Raw genomic sequence first — 26,070 nt, 5'->3', positions numbered from 1 at the left:
ATCTCATTTCTGTGTAATTACTGGAAAGAAATGAAAACGTGTCCATAGAAAGACTTATATGTGAATACTCCCAACATTATTCATATACACTCCAAATTGGGAACAACACCAAAGTCCATCAAGGGGAAAATGGACAATGAATGGAAATAGACTAACTGGCAGAATAGTATACAATCATGAAAAGGGAGGGACAGCTGTCACACACAGCAGAAATAAATCTCAGTGCGAAGTTAAAGGACCCAGAGGTAAAGGAGCGCATGTTGTTTGCTCTAATTTTGTTCTGAATTTCAAAAACAGGCAACATGCATCTATGAGGATAGTATTCTGAATGTTTTTTCTGTGGGGGAGGAGGAATTGGAAGAAAGAGGCACAGGGAACTGTCCTGGGTCATGAAAAAGCTTTAAGTCTTCCTGGGGCCCTGGCTACGTGGGCAGTGCGTGTGGTAGAGCTCATTGGACTGCACACCTCAGTTCTGTGCCTTATACAGTATATAACTATAATTCAATTCATTATAAGGGAATAATTAAGAATTAAGAAAGTCACTCACTAATTACTTACAAAATGCTTTATATTTACCAGACTTGGGCTAAGGGCTGGGACTATGGCCATGAATAGGCAGCCTTCTCAAGAAGAAAGAATGGGGAACCCTCCCTCAACATTTCCCCCATGCTTGGGATCCCCGCGATTGAAGCCACCTGTAGGCTTGGAAAACCATCCCTCGCCACATGCACAGGTGCACACACACACACGCGGAAGCAGCAGGGGCTCCTCTCCTGCTGCCCTGGGTCTCCAACATATGGCAGTGCATGAACATCTGGGTCACCAGGAACTACCTGGAGCTGCACTATCTGCTCAAAGTAGCCTGGACAAGAAGATTCCAGAATCAGTCTTCCAGGTCAGAAGCAACCAAACTCTAGCATGATGCCCAGAGTCCTCAGCAAGAACCCTCCTCCTCCCACCTTTTCCCCCAAGGAAGGCACCTGCTCCTCTTCTTGGGGTTTGGGCCTGGTCTGCAGAGCTAGAGAGGTCTCGGGAACCGGTGGGAAGAGGGCCCTTGAGCTGCTGGCTTCCAGCTCCCCCACCTACCCCTCCAGGGAGAGGAGAAACCCAAACAAAAGCCCAATCCCACAGGCGGCCCTTCCAAGAATAGCCACGTTCTGGAGATGCCGGGTCTGGTGGAAAGAAGGAAAAATGCAGAAATCCAAAAGGCAAGGTCCAAGAAACATTTCTCCCACTGAGTGCGCTATGAAAAGAAAGGACACAGGCCGCGGACAGGAAGGAACCCCAGGGCACTCAAGCCAACGGGACCGTGGCCTCCAGCCACTGCCCATCTTCCTGGACAGGTCTAACTGTCGGTGACCCAGGACGCCCCCTTCCTACCAACACACTAAATGCTACACGAAGGAGCTTCTTAGTTCTGAGCTTCCGTTCCTCATCTGGGAAATGGGACTGACAGTCCCTATCCTGCCCACTCCACAGGGGGATGCCGGACACTGCAGGGAAGGGGCATGAACGTGAAAGGACCTGGTGAGCTTTGAGAGGACCCACGCCTTGGCCATGAGCCACGTGGAGTGTGACCGGCAGCTTCCTAACCCGTGTGTTTTATAAAGAGAAGTGCCTAGCTTAGAATTCTTGCTCCCCATGTACCATATGGACTTGGGAAAGTGACTCTCTTGCTCTGAGCCAGCTTCCACATGTGTAGAATGGAGCATCACTGTCACCCTCGACGTTTGCAGGGACGGTTGCCTGCCAAGCCCTTAGGGAACTACCTGGGACACAGATGGCATTCGGTAAATGGGAGTTGACACGCTCCCTCCTGAGAAAAGGCCTTCCACCCACTCCTGCCATCAGCCTTGGAGGAGGAAAGAAGCACAGATGAAACCGCTCACGCAGGGGCTCACAGTTGCCCAAGCATCCTGCGAACATTGGGACTGCGACCGTAACCAAGCCCACCTCTGGCCCAGGAACAGGACTCTGGCTCCAGGGCCAGAGTGAAGGCAGGAGGAGGGAAGGGAAAGGGGAGAAGAAGCAGGGTGCTGTCAATCAAAAGGTATACCCCACCCTTTCTTTGCAAAGTGAGGCCTTAGGGAGAGACCCCAAGAATCTAGAAAGACCTCTGTCCGGTGCCCATCTCAACTGAGCTTCCCGGACACACGTGGTGAGAGAGCCCGATGTCTGGCCCACACAGTCTTTCCATTTACTGATGCAGCAAACACTGGCTGAGCACCCACTCCATGTGAGATGCCAGGGTGCGTGCAGGGCACCACCAGGGGCAGAACAGTTCTTGCCGCAAGGAGGTGGTTGTCCAGCAGGGGCAGGGAGCGTGGCAGATCCAGGTGACTGTGCTGCAGAGTGCTGAAGTGCATGGCCTTTCCAAGCCCAGGGAAACGGGGGAGGCTCTGGGGTGGGGGAGGCCTACAGAGTCCTGAGGGTCTGGAGGGAACGTACCTGCAGATCCAGGAAAGAGCAGAAGTCTCAACGTGGGCAAACTAAGAGCACTCGGCTCAGGGAACTTTGGGGTATCCGGTGGGTTGGTGCACCAAGAACAGAGGTGAGCTGTGAGCCAGGAGGAGGGAGGCACAGCATGGCCACACAGGCAGTCCTGCAGAGGTGAGTCCCGTGTGATAGCAACCAGCTCCATGTGCTTCCTTACATTAATGAAAATTAAATAAAATTGAAGCACAGTTCCTCAGAGGCACCAGCCACATGTTAAGGCACCCTGAGTGCAGACGTAGGCCATGTCCATCATCAAAGAAAGCTCCACTGGACAGCCACACTTGGGAAGGGCCCCTCTACTTCTATGGGGAAGAAAGTGAATCAGAAGAAAGGAGACCAGGCAGAGCTGCAAATGACCCTGGCCTGGGACTAATGAGGACAGCGAGGCAGAGCCAGACTGAAGAGACGGTTGAGGTAGAAGGGACCAGGCTAGGTGACCAACTGCTGGGGAGACAGGGTGGACGAAGCAGCTAGGAAACCAAGAAGCATGGCCCATTCTCCAACGTGGTCAGGCAGAGCCAGCAGTCACTCACAGACACAGAACAGAAGAGGGAGGAAGGGGCAGGTCGGGGAGAGAAGTGATGCTCAGCTTCAGACACCTTCACTGGGACAGACACCCACAGACCCGTGTGTCCCTGAGTCGGCAGCTCAGGTAGAGCAGCGGCTGCCTGGGGCAGGAGGCTCAGTCCGGGGCTCTGGCGTGGGGACCTGAGGCTGAGCTTGGGAGCACAGGGGAGCTGGGCACCGTGGGACCAGGCTGAGGGTGACCGTGCTGTTTGCGCCCTGTGGCGAGGGCTGGGTGCTGAGAGGCAGGAAGCTGTGGCGAGAGGGCCCCAGGGCTGGGCCTGGGCTGGGACTTGTACATAGGGACGCTGGGCACAGGCACAGGCCGCGGTGGGGAGCAGGGAGGGCAGGGCTGTGGAATGTCACAGGAGGCCCAGGGACTGTGGCTTGGGGTCTTTACTCCGAGGGCCTACCAAGGGCGGGCAGCGAGCTGCTGGAGACTGTGGATGGCCTCGGCAGAGCCTCCAGGCCCCTCCAGGGTGGACACTGGTTTCAGTTGCCTGGTAAACCCCAAGAGCCACTCTTGCTGGAAGCAGCTGGGAGAGGGACTGGAGAGGGGCACACGGACAGCACCCCCTCATGGGGTGGAAGCCCTGCACCCTGAGGGCCACTCAGCAGGGAGGGTGGGCTCTTGCCCACCCTCACTGCTCCCAGGGCCCAGAGGGTGGTGGCACACAAGAATGCCGTTCTCCAGAGCCACTGGGACACTTCCTGTCAGCTCACGTAATTGAGTATTACAGTATTTAAATTACAAATTGCAGATTATTTTTACAGGTGTCATTTTAAATATAACACGAAATTTCTTGACATTACATCAGCCCCGCCACACAAACAGCTGCACCAGGCAGCCCGCGTGTGGGAGGCACATGGCCCAGTGGGTCGCATTACAGTGCTAGTGTGTGTGTGTGTGTGTGTGTGTATGTGTGTGCGCTCACGCACATGCCTGTGATTGAGTGAAGTGGAATGAGAGTCCGTGTGTCCCATCAGGGGTTGTGAGTGAGGGTGACGTTGGGAGGGCAGGGAAGCGTGGGTTTGATGCATGTGACAGGGAGTGGGCGGGTGGTGTGTGTCCCTGTGAATGAAGGTGTGAAGCGGGAAGCACATGTGTCAGAGCCACTACTGGAGGCTGCAGCCCTCAGGGACAGTCACTAGGCAGGCGGAGGCCTGCTGGTCTCTGTGTCCTCAGAGCTGAGGCGGCCAGCCGCAGCTCCTGGGCCTGGGAAAGCTCCTCTCCTAGGGCAGAGGGGCTGCCGGAGGCGGCCCAGGGTGGTGCCGCAGTGCCCTCCAGTGGACACTGTCCCAGCCCCAGCCCCCAGCCAGACCCACAAGCAAAGAGATGCTGCTGGTGTCCTTCCTGTGACCTGCGGCCCCAGGCCCAAGTCCTCGACACCCCCTCCTCCACGCCCGAGTGTGCAGGAAGGCCCCGCCCTGTGCCTCCCTTGGCTCCCAAGGCGGAGACCCCAGGGAGCTTGAGCCCCAGCTTCAGGTCTCCACCAGGCCCTCCAGCCTTTCCCTGAGGGACCATAACCAGAAAGCCTCCTGCTCCTTCCCATGTGGCGACACTCCCCTTCAAGACATGGCCAGGCCAGAGGAGTCCAGAGGACAAGGCCCAGACCTGTCTCCCCCCCATGGGCACAGTGAAGGGCAGGGCAAGAAGACTCTTTAGAAAGCAGCAGTGTTGGTTTGCTGCTCCTCGTAACCAACTGCAAGTGTCTTTAAAGAGAGACAAGCAGAGAACGGGAAAGGAGCAGTCTCTGACTCCACTCTGCAGAGTCCTGCCTGGGCTCTGGTCTGCAGAGGCTGAGCTCTGAGCTCCATAAGGGGTGGGCAGCTCAAAGACAGCCACTCTTGCAGGCAGCTATTTTTAGAGTGGATATTTCAAAAAGAGACTTAAACCTAACCAAAGAAGAATTCTCTGGGCTTCCACTTCAGCACAATGTTATTGGTGGCACAGCCAAGCACCCACCAGGCGGCTGGCCATGGGTGAAGAGCAGCATGAGGCTGCATCAGCAGCAGCTGGGTGTCAGGCAAGACTCCCAGGTCCAGAGGGAGCTGCCGTTGGCCACACCTGAGAGAAAGGCACTGCCTAGGAAATTGGGGACACACAACCACTGACAGCCATATCCTGACATCTCCCTCAGCTACCCTGTACCAGAAAAGAGCTGGATGCCCCTGAATTCCCTGCCAGCAGCTTAACAGGCCAGGTCAGGCCTGCAAGGACCAACGAGGCCCGCAACCATACGTACTGAGACCTCGGAGACCTTCTAGTCTGCCCAGAAGCCCAGGCCGTGCCCTGCCCTGCACTGCCTGCCCTGACTCCCAGTTTCCGACCTATGGTTCTACTCTGACACCACTGTCCCAGGTCCACTTCAGGAGAAAGAAGGAAGCCAGAAGCGTCTGACAGGAAGGGAAGGGCTGTTTTCTTCATGATGCACCAAATACACAACACAAACCCAGCAGGTAAACCAGAGTCCAGACGGGGTTTCTTCTTGGCTGTGTCCAAAAGCAACTGTGACTGCTCAGCCCCAAGCCAGGTGACCAGCCTCTCCCCACAGGTCTGAGAGGTCCCTTACCAGGTGTCCCCCTGTCCACTCCAGCCCCAGCAGCTCGGCACCAAGTCCTCCCAAAGCATACCCCTCCCTCCCCTCTCTCATCCGCTCCCTTGTCAGGGCCAGGGAGGAGGTGCAGTCAGAAGAGGGGGGTCTCTGAGCTCCTCGCTGCAGGGAAAGAAAAGAAAGGACTCTCAAAACATGGAGCAGCTTGGTGGCCACTGTGGGCTCTGACTCTGGTCTACCATTATTTTCCAGGTGGCCTCTTCCCATCCTTGACCTTTCTCTTTGACATTTTTTTAACTAACATCTTGCCCGTTCCTCTGATTGCTGGCCCTCGTTTCCATCTGTTTATCATGGGGAGTTCAAGAAGCTCTTTCCGGGCTACAAGCACATCATGGTGTCACCAACCTAGGTCCCACCTCGACGGCAGCCCCCGATCCCATCGTCCTCACTCAAGGTGCGTCCCACTTCTTTGAGAAACTGCAACTTTCCAACAGTTAGAGACGCGGCTGGGAGCCTGGCTCCAGCAGGGAGGTGTAGGGAAAGGAGGTAGAGCCACCTGGATGGCAGCATCCCCATTGAGAGGACAGAGTGGGTGTGGTCCTTTTCCTCCTCATCATCCCTGATGGTTGCTAAAAGCTGACTATGTCACCCCTACGCCGAGTACTCTACACCGATGTTTTCTTTGAACTTTTACAACAGACCAAGAAGGAGGCACGATTGCTCCCACTGAACAGGTTCAGAGGCAGGGCAAGCTGTGCCACCTCCCCCAGGCCTGGAAGCCCTCTTACACCCCATCCCAGTCCTCTGACAGCCTGATTTGCATTTTTTGAACTTTGGGAAGCAGCTCATCAGTGACTCCATGAAATCATTGCTGTGGATCACAGCATTTTTAAACAGAAGAATCCAATTTTTTTCGGTCATAAAGAAGTGTGTATATACAGAGAGAGAGAGAGAGAGAGAGAGAGGATGCAAAGAAATATGATAAATACATTTCTTAGTATGAGTCACAGTTCCAAATCTCTAAGCGTTTTTGTGCTGGACTCTCCATCTGCCCTGAGTCCTGCTGGAATTTCTAAACTGTTCTCCCCAACTTCCATGCTCTGGGTGTCTCCTCACCCACCTGTCAGGGATCCCTGCTGCCCCACTTGGCTGGGGAGCAGCCACTGGATCCCATGGGCACTGGTGAGCCTTCTGTGGGAGAGGGCTAGCAGGCCAGGCCGACAGGGCGGAGTCCACGAATGCCTTCACCATCTGCCTCCTGCTTCCGTGGGGTCTCCTGTCTGCCCTGCAGGACTGATGCTTCCCGAAAGAGGCTTAATGGCCCCTTCCTCTCTGAGCTGTCAGGTTAGTGTCTTTGTCTACAGAATTAGCACAGGTGCACCTGCAGGCTGATGTCCTCATTAAACTATTTTCTGCCTCTTGATCCCATAAGGATGGCTCCAGGGGACCTTTCAAATAAGCACTTGGTTTGCAGAGTCCTCTCCAGATTAGAATGGGGGATCAACAGAGTAGGGGGAGGTCCTGGGCCTCTCTGGGTCTTCTCTCAACCCAGTGCAGTTGACCAGCCCACACAGATGTGGAGAAGCCAGGGGCTGGGTCTTCTCTAGGCCTCCTCCTCCTCCTGTCCCATCCCTTCTCTGCCGATTTCCTCCTGGCCATAAAAAGGCCCCAGAGCAGTAAAGTGAGATTCTATTCTAGCTGCATCACCTTTGCCACCAAGGCTGCCTGCAAAAGGACATATTCATGAATGGTGGCACTGCAGGTAGAGGAGGTGCTATTGAATGGAGGATCCCTGAAGTCCCCCCTGCCAGCGCCTGCCTTCTCCACCTCTGGTTACTCCCACCCCTGTCCTCTGCAGCTCTGGGCTCAAGTTACTTCAAGCAGAACATCCCCTGAGCACCGGCCAGGGACCTGACTGAGGAGAGGGGGAGACACACTTGGGTCTTTGGTCAGCGATCCCTGGGGCGACAGGGATATTGGTCAATGGCAAATTGTGAATGCTGAGGAACCCTGTGGAGACCAGGCTGAAGGCCAGAGGATGAAGAGGAGAAGGAGACCAGTGCGGGGAGAGCTGGGGAAGGACAGGACTCCTAGAAATGGGTTGGAAGAAGGTGTCCGGAAACAGTGGAGTCCACAGAGAAGGCAAAGGCAGAAATGGGAGGATACATGAGCAAAGAGGAGAGGGTGGAAATTGGAAGACGTGTTTGGCAAAGAGAGTGGGCGAGCCAAGTTAGAGCCGTCTGCCCAGAGGAGAGAATCAGGGAACCCTTTGGACGAGATTCCCAACCAGCAGCCTATGGAGCTAGGCACACAAAGACATAGGGTCATCTGAGGAGCCCGAGGCAGCTGAGCCCTGGGTCAGTACCTCCAAGTAACATGGAAAGGTCCAGCCAACTGTGGATGAGAAGATAGCATTGAGATTATGCCCCACTCCAAACAGCTGCGCCCCCAAAATCGCAGTGTGTTCGCTGGCTCTCTCGCTCTCTTTCTCTCTCCCTCCACTACCCTCTCTCCCTCCTCCCTCCCTCTCTCCCCTCCTTCGGCTCCCCTATCTCCCTCCCTCTCGTATTCAAGTATTTCCTGAGCACCCACTCGGCCAGATATGGCCCTGAATGGGAGGATTCCACATTGAATTTCTACCCTTTCCTCAAGGGTTGGAAGTAAACCCTTCGTCTCAATGGAATGCAGCTGCAGCCAGGACCGAGGTAGGATGAGACACGAGGCATGACGGGAGCTCAGAGGAGGCAACTGCCCCAACTCAGGGGCCAGGGAAGACTTCCCCAAAGCACTGGGAACGGAGCTGAGTCTTAAAGGGAGAGTGAAGGAGAGCCAGGGGTGGAGGAAGAGAGAGCTATTCCAAGCAAGGGAAAGGCATGAGCTAAGGCAAAGTGGCTGGGGACTGAAAGCAATCTGGAAGGTTCTGCAGAGAGGTCCGAGTGGCTGGAGTACCACTAACTCTCAAGCTGCCTCACTGAACCATAGAAACACAATGGGGGCGGGAGGCAAGAGGATGCAGATTTATTCATAAGGAAGAGAAACACACACCTGGCAAGAGAAGGCAGGCATCCTTTGCTGGGGGTGGAGGTGGCGCTTCCCCTCCCCGAGGCTGAGGGTGCTGCTCTTGCTGCACAGACACCTCAGCTCCCCCAAAGGAGGCTGCCTCATTGAGGGGTCCATGCCAAAGCCTGCCATGTATCCATCCAAAAAGCTTATCCTTAGCAAAGGTTTTCCTGTGACCTTTCTTGGAGAGGAAAAGATAAACACTCTTCACTCTAGCCGTTCCCAGGCCAGCTTTCCAAAGAACTGCTCCCACACTGGCCTCCTGAGGGGGTGAAGTCCCCAGGGACCAGGGTTAGGAGAAGTACTGAAGGAAGATTTCCAAGGAACAGGGAAGAGGAATCTGATTAGAGACTATCAACTATGAGGTTGTCCACAGGGCAAGTGAATCCAGCAGGAATATTCCCGTTGATTCAGGTTGCTCCACATTTTTTTTGGAATAGGAGGGAAAGCACATCCCCCCTTCATTAAGTCATAAGGTGACTTAATGAAGATCATCACAAGGCATTTGTTTGATTGTGGGTTTAGAAACATCCAGTAATTTTACGCATGTGGAAAGGCAAAAGCAGATTCACGTTCATCTTTGATATGTAGGTCATTACAAAATCCAATATGCTGGGGATGATTCTATTTTTTGAAAGGTAGCATAAAATATGAGCAACATAAGAATAATTAATTAAAGGTCACGAAACAAGAACAGCAGATGTAAAAGCAAACCAGCCATCAGAGAGAGCAGAACCTCAGAGGCTTGTGATTGCCTGGTCCTGGGCTCCACCATCTGGCTTACCAGGTGCCACACCAAGCAGATGCATGGAATCCTGGATCATCCCTATCAAAGCTGCTGAAGTCACCTTGCCCTGAATGGTTCCACGGTCATGTCCTACTTCCCAGTGAATACCTTGAGGGCAGGGACCCTGCCTTACTGATGGTGTGGAGAAATGAGTCACGCTAGGGTTTTCAGCCATCTAGTCCTGCATCATGCAGAAGCCCCGACTCCTCTGCCAGGCTGCTCCCTGGGCCTCCTTCCCTGGTCCTGTTTAGCCCAGTTCCATTCTCAGGTGGATGTGCTTGGAGAGAGCTTGCCTATGCTGCAGCTCTTGCTCATAAAGGAGTGGCCTCTGCAGGACCCGGGAGCTTCCTGCTTCCCACTGCTTGCATGGAGCTCAGTTGCTCCGGATATTTCTGAAACCTCAAATAACTCCTGTAGAGGACCTAGTACTTCACATTTTAAGATTTTCCCTTCCTTTGTTCATTCCATACCCATTTGTTGAGCTCAATATGGGGATAGTGTAATGGCCACACAGGCTTCCTACATAGGTTTAGCTTAGTGAAGACATAGACGAGGAATTAAAACTCAGGTACCAACTGAGGTCTCCCCCTTGTAAATCTAAGTAAGTTAGGCCAAACACCTGACCCAACCCCTGGAAAGTCCAAATGGCCTCTTCAGAGTTACTGAACCTTCCAAGAAAAACTCACATCCTGGTGTTAAGTCATCCTGTGACATCATTCTCTTCTGAATTCTTAGCCTTTCTTAATTGTGTTACAACTGTGTGTTTATCGCCAACATTGGAGAGACCCAGACATGAGCCCACCTCCCTCTCTGGGCTTATACCACTTACTATAGTGTATAGCTTGTAGGGTCAACTTTATTGAAGGTTTTGGGAGGTGATAAATGTTTATGCCTCAAAATGCCTACAATCCTAACTGAGCATGAGTTTTCCTGGTCTTAGAAATTCCTTGACCATTCCACAAACTATCTTCTCTACCTCTGACTCCCCCAATCTGTTCTCATTGGACCTCTATCCCCAGCCAGGTCTTATTCACAACAGTTCAGAAATCTCTTTGGTTTCCTTGTGTCCTGTTAAGCCAGGCCCCAAGAGTCTCATTTTCTAAACCAAGTGGCTTGTCAAAATATGTTCTTAAAAAAAATCCAATTCCTTCTTCAACAGAAATTCTGTACCATCTCTGACAGAAAAAAAAAAATCTTCCACTGTATCAAGAGCCTTTCTCCATGTACTGTAATCAGTCTTAAGAGGTGGGACTTTACCTAATGCTCTGGAAACACAAAGACCCACCTAGACTGAGGGAGTCAGAAAAGATATCCCAATCCCAAAGGAAGTGATGGGCAAACTAACACCTGGAAAAAGGGCAGAGCTGGACAAGAGAATAGGGAAAGAGTCTAGGCAGAGGAAAGGCCCATGCAAAGAACTAGAGGCCAGAGAAAGCCTGCCATGTTTGGGGAACTGCAAGACACCCACAGTGGCTGGAAAGGACACCCCAAGCCAAGTGGGGCAAGATGAGAGGTGAAGTTGCAAAAGAGGCTGGGCCAGGTCCTACCACATAGGTTGGGCAAAGATGTCTGAATTTGATCCAGAACTCTCCATGGGAGGCTATTGAAGGGTATAAACAGAGGAGTAACATGGTCAAATTAGCACTTTAGAAGGATGATTCTTGTCCAAAGGATGGAAAACCAGTTATTAAGAGGCAAGACCAGAAGTAGAGACCAGAGGGAGGTGACTTCTGTGGTCCAGTAGAGGAAAGATGATGGAGGCCCAGACTGGAGGAGCCAAGTGTAGAGGACGAGATGGACATAGCTTCAGAGACATTAAAGAGACAGTACAGGCACCTCGGGGTGGCAAGAGTCTGGGACAACTCCAAGATCTCTGAATCGAAAAACTAGGGTGGAGAACACAAGAGCAGCAGCAGGTGAGTCTGGCCACATCCACCGTCTCTCTTGCTTGTCTCTTATGCAAATGCCCTGTGTGCCCTCCCGGAACTTCTGCTCCAAAAAAAAAAAAAAAAAAAAAAATGATAAAAGAAACAGTTCACTGTGGACCTCTCCCCAAAAGTCACCTGACAAAAGGGGATTCAAAGAAACCTAAATGAGGAAAGGCAGCCATACGTTCTGCTCAAACATAGCAGGAGATAGAGAAAACTGACCACCATTGGGCAGGCCCACCCTGTGCCAACACCGCCCAGGCTACACTTCCCACCCCTGTTCAGAGTTCCACGTCCAACCACACTGCCTAGCCTGGCCTCCATCTGGTCCACTGAGTTCCAAATCCAACACCTCAGTGTCCTTCCAGCCTGAGCAAGGGCGCCTTGGTTTGTTCTCTTGCGTAGCCATTCATCAAGTCCAAGAAAGCCAAACACAAAGGTAAGATCACTTAGCCAGGCTGCGATTAGCAGATTAGCGGCTTGTTGCTCTTGTCCTCTATCCCACTCAATGACCTCACGCAAGCCCAGCGAGCCTCAACTCTGGGCTGCTCCAGGAAAGGGCCCATCGGCTTCCCTGGCAAAAAAATCCCCCAGCCTGTCACCGCGAGTTTCCCCATTGTAGAGCTAAACTACAATTGATGTTCTGTCTCTATCAATTTCTCAGGAATGCCGGGACGCAAGCCCAGTATTAATGAAGACAGCAGAAAAGAAGGCATGAGCTTGGCCCCACTCCAGAGCTGACAGAGATCGTGGGTCCTGAGTCATTCCCAGAGACCTAGAGAGGCCCAAACAAGGCAAAAGAGCCAGGGCCTGGGGTCACACACAGGTTTGATGGGGGCAGACAGATGAGAGAAGGCTGGGGAGAGAATTTCTGTAGAAATCGGCCCTCGGATCCTCCCTTTAAGATCAGGTATCATTTCACCATGTGAGAAAGGCAATTTGACTCCAAGGGCATAGCCACAGGTATATGCATATGGTAACACACACAATGGCTTTCATGTCACTTTACGGGACCACGGCAAAGCCAGAACGATCATTCATGCAAGGAACTGGTGCTACACCCCCATGTGTTTGACCAAGTCCCCCGGTGCCTCACAGAATGGCCTCTTGAATCAGAAGTATCCCCAGGTCAGGAGCAGGGGAAGGCTTGATTGGTGTGGGAGGCCCCACTGGTATCAAATTAAAAGCCAATAAAATGCTTGTCTTCATCTCAGTTTGAAAAATGAATAGAAACTGGCCATTGATTCCTGCTTCTCAGACAGTGTCATCTGGGGGCTTCTGGAGTCTGAGCCTTTTTTAATCACATGTAATTCCTTAATCCCTCTAAACTGACCTGCTCCTTAGCTGACTGGCTTGGGCAGCAATAGCTCAGCTAAGCCTTCAATCCCATCAAGCCAATTCACAGGCCCTAGGATGTGGACCTGGGCAGGGTTTGGAGACTATGTCAAGCTCTACAGGGGCACAAAGTAGCCCCGGTGTGACACTGGAATCCGGGAGCCTTGGAGGCAGCTGTTCCTGCTCACAGATTTCCAAGAAACTCAGGTTTATAGTAAATGGAAGGTACTGCCTGCAGATGTTAATGAGAGAGAACAAATATCCCCAGGGCTGTGGTCATTTAACACCGCCTCAAGGTGGCTGAGGGACAGAGCTTATTCATAAGCCCAAGCCCTCCAACTACCCACAAAGGTATAAACCGAACTTAGGAGGCAGTGAGGTGCCATTTTCCTTTACCACTTGGTCAGGAAGTGTGCAATGAACCCTAGATGGATCTCTTATATTGCTATTAAGTGACGCTCTGGGGAAAGTAACTTTTAACAGTTACAATAACTATTGTAATGGTATTGGTAGAAGAGGAGGGAAAGAGAAAGCACAAAAACAAACAAAAATAAGGAGAGGAAGGAGAATATGACAGAGAATGTAAGGTTGAACATATAGAAATGCTCAATAAATATTTGAGAAGGGAGATCCAGTGAACACATACTCAAAAGACAGCACCATGCAACGAAAATGCACTGGACGTAGGTAGAAATGATTCTTTATACCAAACCTATAGCCATAGAAAATGACTTCTATCTTAATTCAGTCTGCCATAGTAATGTACCAGAGACCAGGCAGCTGAAAATCAACACACGGATTTCTCACGATTCTGGAGATCAAGGTGCCAGATGGCTGGATTCTAGTGAGGGCTCTCTTCTGGTTGGTAGACTGCTGTCTTCTCACTGTCCTCACCTGCCTGGCAGAGATCAGACAGAGGAAGCAAACCCCTGTGTCTCTTCTTTTAAGGACACTAATCCCATCTGACCAGGGCCTCGCCCTCATGACCGACCTACCTCCCAAAGTTCCACCCTCAAATACCACTCCCTTGGGGGTGGGGCTGCAGTGTATGCATTTTTGTGTGTGTTGGGGGGTACAATTCCATCCACAGCACTTTCTTTAAGCTTCAATTTCCTCATTTGCAAAGTGAGAATGATAGTAACTTCTACCTTTGTTTAAGATATTTCTTTCAACTCAGGGCTTTTTATGGTCTGGAAGCTATACACTCTAAACTGCAGCTGACTACAAATAGTGAAATGTCCTGATCGGTAGGACTTGTGGAAGATAGGTGCCCCCCACCCCCCGCTGTATGTGCTCAAAGGACACACACACCCTAGCACGAGGGATGTCAAAAGGCCGGGTTGAGCCATTGCTGAAGCCAGAGCTGTGAATACACCCTCAAGGTGTATTCCCAAAGGTCAATCCCAAAGGTTACCCCAAAGAGCAGGTGTGGGGTCACTGCAGTGCTTCTTGACAGTGGCCCTTGATTATGGGATAATTCAGGAGCTACAGATCTGCTTCCAGAAAAGAATTCACAAAACCCCTCATGTCAAGGAGAGAGCATCCAATACCTGCACTGACCCAGACCATTTTCCACACAGAAGAGTCGAAGCAGCTTGAGACAGAATGGAATCTGAAGACTCCCCACAGCATCCCCCAGCTACAAAGAACACGACCATGGTCCCCTTGCATGACATTCCTTAAGTCAGGGCCCTGCTTCTCCTATGGGCACTGAATTTGGGGAATTCTCAGCCAAAATGTGGCTATTTTGCTCATACATGTCTCTTCGACCCTGTGAGACTATAGGCAATGGCATGACAGAGAACAGGTCTCACCTCTGCCTCCCAAAAGCCCAGCACAGGGCTGAATGTACACTCTGACTGTTGGCCAAGTGAATAAACAGCCAGAAAGAAACACCCATTGCATTACACACTGGAGACACCCAAACGCATTAGATACTATTTTTGCCCTGCAAGAGTTAGAATATTCTTAAGACAAATATGCAGGAGAAACTATGGGCTCTGTCTTCACAGAACTGTGACCAAGGCCCAAAGTGACAGCCAGAAGTTGCTGAGTATTCCAGATCTTAAATTCAGAGAGTCACCATCTCCCTTCCTGTTGGCTTCAAGATACCAGAACCAGCCCGAACCACAAACTGCCTGCCTCAGAGACAGGTAGGAGTGGTCTGCATTCTCAGGGTAAAGCATTCAGACAGAAAGTCCGTGTCCTCTTCCTAAAGGAGTTGAAGAGGAAGACTGTGAGCCTCGCTCATGAAGATTGGAAGTTACTATGATAGCTGTGTGTTGAATTGTGTCCCTAGAAAATGCATATGCTGAAGTCCTAGCTACCATTACCTCTGAACAGTACCTTATTTGGACATAGACATCGCTCATGTAATTAGCTAAGAAGAGGGCACACTAGAGTAGGGTGGGTTCCTAGTCCAACACTATTGCTATCCTGATAAATAAGACTCCCTGTGAAGACTGGAGGTAAGCCACACGAGACAGAGAACTTCCAGAAGGCAGGGGAAAGGCCTGGGACAGATACTACCTAACGATTTCAGAGAGAGAATGGTCCTAACAACACTCCAATTTTGGACATCTAGCCTCCAGAACTGTGAGACAATGAATTTCTATTGTTCAAAGCCTCCAAGTTTGTGACAGTTTGCTAGAGCACCCCAGCAAACTAAAACAGAATTATTTGCACAAACAAAAGACTCGCACTTCATTCACCTGTTTCATCTCTGTTTTGGCACCAGATGTGTTGACCTACCCCATGGTTACCTGAGCAAGGAGAAAGAAAATTGAGAGGACAGGTGTGATGGGGAGCTGTCAGGAGGAAAGGGGGCTGGAAGGTTCTGCCTGGCTCCCCAGGATTCAAGAAGTGTGGAAGATGCCTGCTGGCCTGGAGGAGATTGCAGAAAGCAAATGAATTTGTGAATCAGCAAATGTCAGAGGCAGAAAGATGTATGGTGAGTGGGATATAGCCTGCATGCCACCGCATGGGAATGGTCCAGAGGCAAGGCCAAACCTCCAGGGAACCTCAGTGTCTAGTAGGGTCCCATAGGAATGAGACCTTGTCAGCAAGTCACATTGGAAATACTGCACTTCCTTATAGAATGTGTAAATCACCAGCCAAAAGAGTAGTTAAAGCCAATCTAGAAGACACAGCCTGCCCAGGAAGGAAGATGCTAGTCCTCACCAAGGCCTCTTCTCTCTGTCCCAAGACACCTGAGGGACTAAACAAGACACCACCTGTGCAAGTGCACAAACACACACACACACACACACACACAGAGATGCACACAATCATGTGCACACACACATACAGACACATGTGTGCACACACACATGCATGTACACATGCACATGAAAATGTGTATGCATGCAGAGAAACATGTGTACACAGGCAAACACATGCTCATGCATGCAAACATGCACACATACATGCACACATATACAAACACATGGGATTGCACACATGTATGCGCAAGCTCACACATGCACACACATGCACATGCCCATTCTCTTTCAAAGCCACTGGAGCCAGGGAGCAAAGCTAGACATTGCTGGGTCCACAGAGAAGAGTTGTAAGTCAAGTTTGAGACTGAAGGGTGTTTTTTTGTTGTTTGTTTCTTATTTTATTTGTTCTAATTAGTTATACATGACAGTAGAATGCATTTAGACATTTTGATAGATCATACATGAATGGACTATAATCTCTCATTTTTCTGATTGTACATATTGTAGGATCACATCAGTTATGCAGTCATACATGTACATGAAGTAATAATGTCTGTTTCACTCTACTATTGTTCCTTCCCCCATACCCCTTTCCCTCCCCTATATCATACCCCTTCCCCTCCCTTCACTCCCCTCTACCTAAAGTAACTCTTTTACTGAAAGGTGTTTTAATTAATTATTAGGAATAAGTCAAATCATAAAATTGTTCTAATAACCAAGTAGAACTGAAAAGTTATGGTATCTGGGCTAGATACTGTTAAAGGAGCCACTGTCTTTGTGAAAAGAAGATTCCAGATGATTTCATTGAAAGTAATGATTGGAAAGAAGTAAAAACCATATGAGGGTAAACTTCAATGAATAGAGACCCTTTGATAAAACAGTACCTTACACTTGAAGTCATGATTAATGATACCAGGTGATCTTCTGATGAGAAAATGAGGTATTAAAAAAAAAAGCAGGTAAGGTAACCAGGGGTCACCGTAGGACTGCAGGTCATCTTCCAGAACAGTCCAGAAGAGACATTTAGGTGAAGCTGAACTGAGCTTCACATCCAAGAACAGGCCTTGGGTTAGCAGCACAGGAAGCAGGAAGAGGAACTGACGTCTTCCTCGGTGAAGGGACCAGCAAAGGCCTGGCTCCGGCTCTGGGCTTGTAAGTCTTTGTGAATCTACGTTCTTTCTGGGAATGGGGATTGGGATGTGCCAAGACCCAAAAGCACTTGGGGGTGGGACCAAATATGTTGTGCAAGGAAACTGTCACAGGGAAGAAACAGGAGAAGGAAGACGCGGTCTCCCATAGAGCACTGTCAGTGCTGAGCTACGTGGAGTGGACCCTACTCGTGTGTCATCAGAAAACCCAAGGCTTGCTGGGGCTGCCAGCATCTGGGGGCTCCCGGCCTCCACTCCTATTGCTCTGTTTTCATAGGTGTGGCCACTGGCACTTAGGAGCAGAGTGCAGGGAAAACTGGAGGACCCTGCCCGTCAGGAGCTCTCAGAGAGCCACAAGTCCCAACTTGACCTCAAAAAGCACCTGAACAGCCAGCCACAGCCTCGGGAGGCAGTCCCCGCTCCAGCAGCGGCTGTTGAAGCTTATGAGATGGTGTGTTTCATCTGGCTTCTGGCCACCAGGAAAAAAGAAAAAATGCAACAAAGGACAAGAGGGAAAGATACAGCTTATTGCCATGGAAGACCTAATGACAAACACATCTGCATGTGCTTCCACCCAGAGAGCCTGCCCTCTCCGCCTGTTTGGGTTTTCTTCTGTACTTAGAGGGCAAAGCCAGTTGCTAGCTCCAGAAATAACATCTTTCCAAAACCCGTTTGTGGGTTTTGGATGCCCATTTACATGGGTTTAACATGGGTGGCTCCAGGTCCCAGGGTTTGGGCCACTGCCCCAGATGCCTGTTCAGTCATCTACCTGTGCTCTCTGTCTATGCAGAGGACCGGCTGGGCCTTCCCTGAGACTCATGGGCCATGCTCCATTCTGAGATGAGCACTGCAGTGGACATAGCTGTTAGCACCTGTGAGCCAGGTCACATGTTAAGCCCTTTGTATATGTTGCCTCACTTAATCGCTGCAAATCCTGATAAGTAATGGATCTTACTTCCATTTGGAAAATGAGAAAACTAGGTCTCAAAGAACACACTCTTTCCAGGTGCAATGGCACACACCTATAATCCCAGCACCTCAGGAGGCTGAGGCAGGAGGATCACAAGTTCAAAGCCATCCTCAGCAACTTAGCAGGGCCCTAAGCAACTTAAGGAGACCCTGTCTCTAAATAAAATTTATAAAGGGCTGGGGATGTTGCTCAGTGGTTAAGCACCTCTGGGTTCAATCTCTAGTACAAAAAACAAAAAACAAAAGGAACACACCCTTTCTGTTACACTACACTCCCCCTCTGCGTAAAAGGAGAGCTATATAGATTATTCAACAAAATTGGGATTTGCGGATTTCAGAGCTGAGGGGACTTTAAGTAACTTTTCCTGCCCTCCGTGCCAAAGGTTTGGTGAAATCGAGGTCAAAAGAGAAATACTGACTTAGCCAAAGTTGCACAGAAGCAAGGAGACAGTGCTGTTGTGTCTCCTGGCTCCCAGGCCTGGGATAATTTGGAGGCATCATAAAGGCAACACTGAGAAAAGGGGAAAAGGCTCTGCCTCTTCAGGGGCTGTGCAGCTAACTGGGAAAAAATCGCCCAGCCCCCCAACCCTGTGTGCCCCAAACTCCTGGATGGTTTCCGTGAGCATGGTAAAGAAGCAGCTACTTGCGGGTAATAAATGAGTAAACATTCTCATATGGTGTCCGCATGTCTGTCACACCGAGACCGGGTTTCGTCAAGGTCTTACCGGTTGAAGACTCAACCTCTGCTTCCTCACTCTGCAGGGACTAATGCCAAGCACACAGAGAGAACACACTGGCCACGGTCAAGACATGGCAGGACCTTGCAAAAGCTGGAATGTAAATCATCAATTATAAACAGAGTGTCAGCTCGGATAAACTCTTTTAACTTACCAGCAGAGTTGTCCACAATGTCAATTAGGAGGGAAAGAAAAACACATCAGGAGAAACCAGAAGAAAAAGGAACAGAAAAGCACAGGGAGGAAAGACAGTGAATAAAATGACTTCAGAGGCTGGCGCTCTGTGATGAGCTAGTGCCTGCAGTCTGCCCAGGGGCTCCTTAAGGGGGAGCCCAAACCCTCCCTAGCCAGTGGACTGGTAAGCCTGGAGAGAGGGCTTGGTTAGGGACAGGCCAAGGCAATGTCTCCAGGCCAAGGACTTCGTCTCCCCTAACTATGTCCTACTAGTCCACAGGCACCTGAGGGCCTACAAGCCATCCAGCTTCAGGTTCCCAAGCTCAGGCCCTAAAACAATGAGAAGGAGGCAGGGCTGTGTATGAGGTCCCTATTCCCCATTAGAGGGTAAGGTCAGACTTTCCTAAGGCCAGTATCCAGTGGGTCTGGCTGAGCCCCACCAGGATACAAATAATTTATACATAGGAGTCAAATTGATGCCAAGCAGAACAGAGGCTGATGTACTAAGACCCATCTCCTCCTGGGACACACAGCCCTTAAGCCCGGCCTCCTTCACAGCTAGGTGTGGCCCCATGCTTGAGTTCCTGCTATGGAATGGGCAGCAGTGCCATGCCTCACTTCTAGGCTGGTCCATGCATAGTCCTTCTCTGCCCCTCTGTCAGCCAGACACAGAAACCAGTTGGAGCAATCCACAGCCTTAGGGAAAGACAAAGCCACAAGCAGGAGGAGCCAATGTCTCTAACCAAACACGTCTAATGCCACCTGGAGAGCCATCAGGAACATCGGATTTGACTTTGTGTGAGTGAGAAATAACCTTCGTACTCCATTAAGCCACTGGGGTCTAGAGACCTGTTTGTTTCAACCACACAACCACTAATGTTAACTTACTCTAACAAGCATGGTCCTCAGCCTTGGTTTCCTGAGAAGACACCCCAAGGACTGGAACCTGATCGCACTCCCAATTTTGATGATGTCCTCACCTTGTATCAGACTTCTGGAAGCTTCTTGGAGAGGCCTGGTCCTTCTCTTTCTAGTCCACACAACTTCCCAGAGTCCTTACACCTTTGGGACAGATCCCACTGGCATGACCTCTGAACCTCCTGCCAATCCAAGAGCCACCTTCCCAACTACAGGCTGCCATATCTCTTCCTCATACAACTCTGAGGCTACCAGGCTTGGCCAACTCCTAGGAATCTCATAGCTGAGTTAGGGGTAAGAACAAGGTTTGTGCCTCTGCTCATAAGACAGCCAGATGTAAGGAAGAGAACACTAGATCCAGAACCAGTAAAACTCACAAGGAAGAACGCAGAGGATGCATGCTGTGGTAAGGAAGCACATGTCACGGTCTACGAGCAGGGCTGCAGACACATTCCTTACGCATGCATTCACCCAAAATGAACAGTAGACACTGTGCAGAAGGTACAGATGGCAGTGGACATGACCCATTGAGGGCTCTGCCATCCTGGCTTCCTTTCTTGGATCACATGGTTACTACTTTTAATAATCCTCGGTTACCTGTATGTGGTCAGTCCATGGACCAGCTTGAATTGGAATTATATTTCATGTAATTCCTCTTAAAATCCTCATTCTTTTCTTACCACACACTTTCTTCACACCTGATGACCGGATCTCTGCTACTCCTGTGACTTTTCCCCATTCTCTCGGTTCCGGTGAGTGTTTGAATGGATGCTATATGTCCCTGTGGGCAAAGGATATGTCACCTGAAACATGGTTCCTTCCAAAGGCACTCTGCTTACACCCTGCTAGGTTCCTCATCCCCTGCTGGGTTTCAGCAGTTCACACCCATGGGCACTGGCAAGACCTTAGATTTCCATTTATCTGTTCCTGGTTCTCTCACACCTTCTGAAGGAACCACCCTGAGGTCAAATGCCATATTCCCCTCATTCAGGACACCACCTGAGTCATGCTGGAGCAGCTGTGGCAAACATAACACTTGATCTGAAACAACTTTAATCTAGTACATCCACCGCCAATCCCTGCATGGTGGAAGGAAGTCTCTTTCTGCTTCCAGTTCTTAGCTGGGGGCCACGCTCTTAGCTGCTAACTATCTGAGCATCTGTGTTTGTCTCCTACTGTGTTGTTTTCATTTGAAAATAGGGACAAGAGTATATTCTTGCATACTTAATAGTGTTTGTTTGGTGATCAAAGGAGATAAAGTAGGAGCACTTTGTTAACCATAAAACAGATTCACTGGGACAGGATGAAGCTATGATTTAACTCCACCCCAGCCTGATGTGCCCCTCACCTGCTTCAAACAGGTATTTCCGTTTCCTAACTCTTCTCAAGTTCTGGCACCAACTAATTTCTCCCTCTTCTGAACAGTTTACCCTAATGACCCATTTGTTTACTCCTCTCTATCTAGAAGCACTGCAGAGGTTAGCACTTTATCACCAAGGCAGTTTATTTTTATGTACTAAAATCCTGCTTAATGGCTAAATGATGTGTGTGTGTGTGTGTGTTAGAGGGTGGACTTCCCTGCCACACCACCCTGGAAAGGATTATCTCATATTCATCTGAGTTGTTTCCCTGTAGACCAGATTGTGTGACCCTTCACAGGGGTCCCCAAGAAAAGGACATCTAAATATACCTTTAAGGTGAAGAAAATTAGGAAATTCCATAAGCACACATTGCTGGAGTTGCACCTCAAAAGATGAATGGATGTCAGGCAAACAAGGGAAGTGTGTATTCAGGAGCCAGGAAGCTTGGAGCACCTCACTCCTTCAGGATGAAGTTCAGTAAGAGTGGGCAACAGGGACCAGGGCTCAACCTGGTGGACATGGGTGCAGACCAGTGGACCAGCAGGTGCAGAGGGACAGGGCTGTAGCTGCTGTCAAAAAAGACAAGAATCTGGAGAACACATGAACTTCAACATGGGCTGCAGCTTTCTTGCCACTTCTAAATCCTGTTATTCTGTTTCTCTTCATCCACTCTGCAGGGTGGTGGTTCAGAAAGCCCCTCAATCCCACCCAAAGCTTCTCATGTCCACCATTCCACCCAGACACAGGAACTAGACCCACAGAGGCCCAGGGCAACAGTGGGCTGCCCAAGCTGTCCTGTGGGTGCCCCTCCCCCTGTGTGCTGTCACCCTGCCAACCAGAGGACAGCCCACATTATTTCAGTCCCTGCCTCCTTTGTGTTCCATATTCATATTTTCTTGACACAAACCATACAAAGTTTCAACACTTGGAGACTGCAAAGTAAACCATTTGTACATACCAGGTCTGGTAACACTTTAAATAATAGACCAGTTAGTTAATGCTGCACTACAATAAAAATTCCCTTCCAAGTACACATTACGTCCTCATTAATGCCAAGTGAGTTCAGCATGATTAATGTTATGACAATAAATAACCAGGGGATCATGATGACCGCCAGGCTGCAGCACACAGTGGGGCCCAGAACAGCACTGGCTTCTGCCACCTTCTGAGCACACTGGGTACTACCTGCCCCTTCAAGTCCCTCCAAAGCACAGTACCAGTGAGGACAGGCTGCATCAGAGAGCCAGTTTCACTCAGGAGACCAGTCTTGAGACAGCCAGGATAGGAAGACAAAGAGCTCATGGGAATATGTCCTCTCCTAAGAGTATGCGTTGGAAGCCAGAAGCCAGACCCTCAGGTCCATAGCCCTTCATCATCCTCTGGGAAGAGACCTAGGCACAGAGGACTGAGCCAGCAATTGCTACACTGGTCACCACCACAAGGGGATCAAGGAAGTGAGTAACTCTCTCAAGGGGACAGTGAAGGGTTTGGTCAGAGAAGCCTGACTCAGTCATCACCAACCAGTGCCTGAGAAGCTCATGAAGAGGCTGATGGTACTGTCCCTAGGAAGCACCTGTCACAGCAAGAGATGGAAACCCACAAAGACAGAGGGTGTCAGCACTCTTTTTCAGCATCTCTAAGCCATGTGGGGCTGGTGCATAGGATGGCGACTGGGGGAGAGGGACTGCTAACTCAGCAGCCTTTGAAGTCAGAGATACTAGGCTAGCAAATATGGTGGTGACAATAGGAGATGAGAACCACACTGAGTAGAAGAGAACTTTATGAACCACAAAAACCCTCTCGGCCTTTAGAAAACCAAGAGTCTTGACAACCCAAACAGTAACCTCAACTTTCCCAACTCACCCACCAGGCCACTCTGACCCACTCTCCAAATGGTTGTGAACCCTGTTGTGACTTGCCCCCTCCTTGCTTGCCAGGGCAGTTCTGGCCTGCCCTGCTATGAGTCCCCTCACCCATTAGGGATTCTGTGATCAGCACTGTGCCTAGAATAGAGTAGATTGAGAATAGAGAGAATAGAGAGATTGGGCTGGGTGGGGAGGTCATAGCAGTCATCTTTCTCCCTTTGTATAGACCTCTGCTGCCAACATTGCTGGCCCTATACTCATCCCTGCAGTGTCTTCTCAGTGTCCTGCAGGACTGTGCATCCAGTCTAAGACTAGAGCTTCAGATAAACATGAGGATGCAGAAGGGTGAGCTTTACTCCAAAATGGGAAAGAGCAGTTCAGAGTTTCCACGTTTGCGTCAAACGTCAACCCTGTTGATTAATGGGGATGCTGAGTTGAACAAGAAGTGAGATGGGAGTGGCTAAAAGTGGGTGTTCACTTTTTAAACAACCATAAATTCCATGAGAGTGACAAAAGGGTCTGCTCTGTAATTTTCTTCATTATTTATACTAAAACCTAATTAAAGTCATTATGCTTTTTGTTCATTAAACAAACTGACTGGCACAGACACCAAGCCAGCATAAGGGCTGCTGGGATCACTCTGGAAGAGAAGGGCCTCAGGCCCAGCCAGAGCCCAAAACCCAACCATCTGATCAAATGTTCTCTGGAAAGAAATGCTCTGTAGGGAGAAACAGAAGAGGACAGGGAGAGGGGACAAGTAAAGCATCAAAAAGCTCCCTTACAGCATTCATGTGCAGCAAGAAAAGAATTCCTCCCACAAACCCCATATCACTGTGAGGTGACAGTGTCCAGCCCAATAGAGAACAAAGCCAGGCACTACCAGGGATGCCAGGAAAAACAAGACTCACCACTGACTCAGGAAGAGTCGATTTAACTGACCAGTATTTCCAGAGGTCTCTTACAAACAGGATCCAATTGAGACTTGAAAAAAAAGAGATTGATCTCTAAATTTACTGAAATTCTAAGGATAATGGGAATATAATCAATGTATAAGGCTAAGACCAAGAGGCAAAGGCCTTATACATCATCAAAAGTGTCAATTCAACAGAACATGTAACAATTATAAACATAAATGCACCAAACACCAGAGCTCTGAAATATATGTACAAACATTGATGGATTTTTCTGAGTTAAATGGACAGTTCTCCAAGTTGGAGAATTCAATATCCCACTTTCAATAATGGGAGAACCTCTAGACAGAATATGAACACATATAATAGAAGTCTTTAATAACACTAAAAGCCAACAGACCAATACAGAACACTTTACCCAAAATTAATAGAATGATTCTATTCCACTCAGGTGAACATAGTACATTCTCCAAAATACACCATATTTAGGCCACAGAATAAGTTTCAATAAATTCTAAAATATATGAAATTATACAAAGTAACCACAACAGAATGAAATTAGAAGTCAATAACAGAAGGAACTCTGGAAATTTTACAAACATGAAAATTAAACAGCATGCTCTTAAACAACCAATGGGTCAAAGAAGAAATTATAAAATACTTAGTGATGAATAAAAGTACAATAAGAGATATCAATATTTATGAGAGTCACTGAAGGCAGTGCTCTGAGGGAAATTTATATCAGTAAAAACTTAACATTGAAAAAGAAAAAAAATCTCAAGTTAATTGTCTAACATTAGAACTATAAAAAGAAGACCAAACTAAATGCCAAGTTAGAAGAAGCATGGAAATAATGAAGATTAGAACAGAGAAGATATATAAAAATTGGGGAAAAAAAACAATAGCATCAATGAAAGTAAATTTTGGCTCTTTGAAAGAAGCAAGAAAATTGACAAAACTTTTGAAAGACTGATTTTTTTTAAAAAGAGAATATGCAAGTAAATCAGAAATTAAAGTGAGAACATTTCTACCAATACCAATAACAAGGTAGATAAAATTATGAGGATACAATGAACAACTGTATACAACTAAACTGGATAACTTAGATAAAATGGAAAAAATTTCTAAAAACATACCAATTATCAAAACTGACTCAAGAAAAAAATAGAAAATCTGAACAGGGCTAAAACAAGTAAAGAAGTATTCATTATTAATCAACACAAAAACAACTTCCAACAAAGAAAATTCCAGGGTCTGATGACTTCACTGGTGAATTCTACCAAACATTTAAAGCAGAATTAATAACAATACTTCTCAAACTCTTCCATACAAACAAAAGAGGATGAAATACTAACTCAACCCATGAGTCTAGAATCATCCTGATACCAAAACCAGATATAGATATCACAAGAAAATCACAAATCAATATCCCTTATTAATATAGATACAAAAATCTGCAACAAAACACTAGTGAATTGAACACAACTGCACTATTAAAAGGAGTAGGTATCATGACTAAGTAGATTTGTCCCAGGAATGCAAGGATGGTTCAACATAAGAAAAATCAATAAATGTAACTTACCACATTAAAAGAACAAAAAAACATAGAGTGATTGCAGTTTTGAGACCAAAGGCAGAATTTCTTCTACCTCAAGGTGTATCAGTCTTTTTTCTCTTAAGTTCTTCAACATAGATTGACAGGAAGAGGCTCACCCATATTATGGAAGGTAATCTGCCTTTCTCAGAGTCTACTGATTTAAATGTTCATTACATCTAAACAAAACACCTTCTCAATACCTACACTGGTATTTGACCAAAAACCAAGAACTATATCCTATCTAAGTTCGCACATAAAATTAGCCCCCTATTGGGGGATGGGGAGCAGCTGCCTGATAGGCATCTTAGTCTCCCAGAGCTACCATAGTAAGCACTGCAAGTCAGATGGCTTCAAAAACGGAAATTTACTGTCTCACAATTCTGGAGAGTAGAAGTCCTTCTGAGGCCTGTAAAGTAGAAGCTCTTCCTGGCCTCTGTCCTGGAC

The 26,070-nt window shown here is 48.8% G+C and overlaps 1 protein-coding gene across 2 annotated transcripts in view; it reads right to left on the bottom strand.

Annotated features, from left to right (window-relative positions):
- The window catches only part of LOC306644224 (uncharacterized protein), a 165,391-nt gene that overhangs the window by 112,795 nt on the left and 26,526 nt on the right, over nt 1-26,070 (bottom strand). Inside the window, exon 2 of one of the 2 annotated variants that reach the window (XR_013759208.1) lies at nt 18,789-18,893. The exons of the other annotated variant lie outside the window; for it this stretch is intronic. The gene's annotated coding sequence lies outside the window, so the exon portion shown is untranslated. The remainder of the gene's footprint in view (nt 1-18,788; nt 18,894-26,070) is intronic. 2 annotated transcript variants of the gene reach the window in all.

The sequence above is a fragment of the Sciurus vulgaris genome (genome assembly GCF_902686455.1).
Source record: "Sciurus vulgaris genome assembly, chromosome: 14".
Lineage (NCBI taxonomy): Eukaryota > Metazoa > Chordata > Mammalia > Rodentia > Sciuridae > Sciurus > Sciurus vulgaris.
This window is presented reverse-complemented; position numbering and strand designations above follow the sequence as displayed.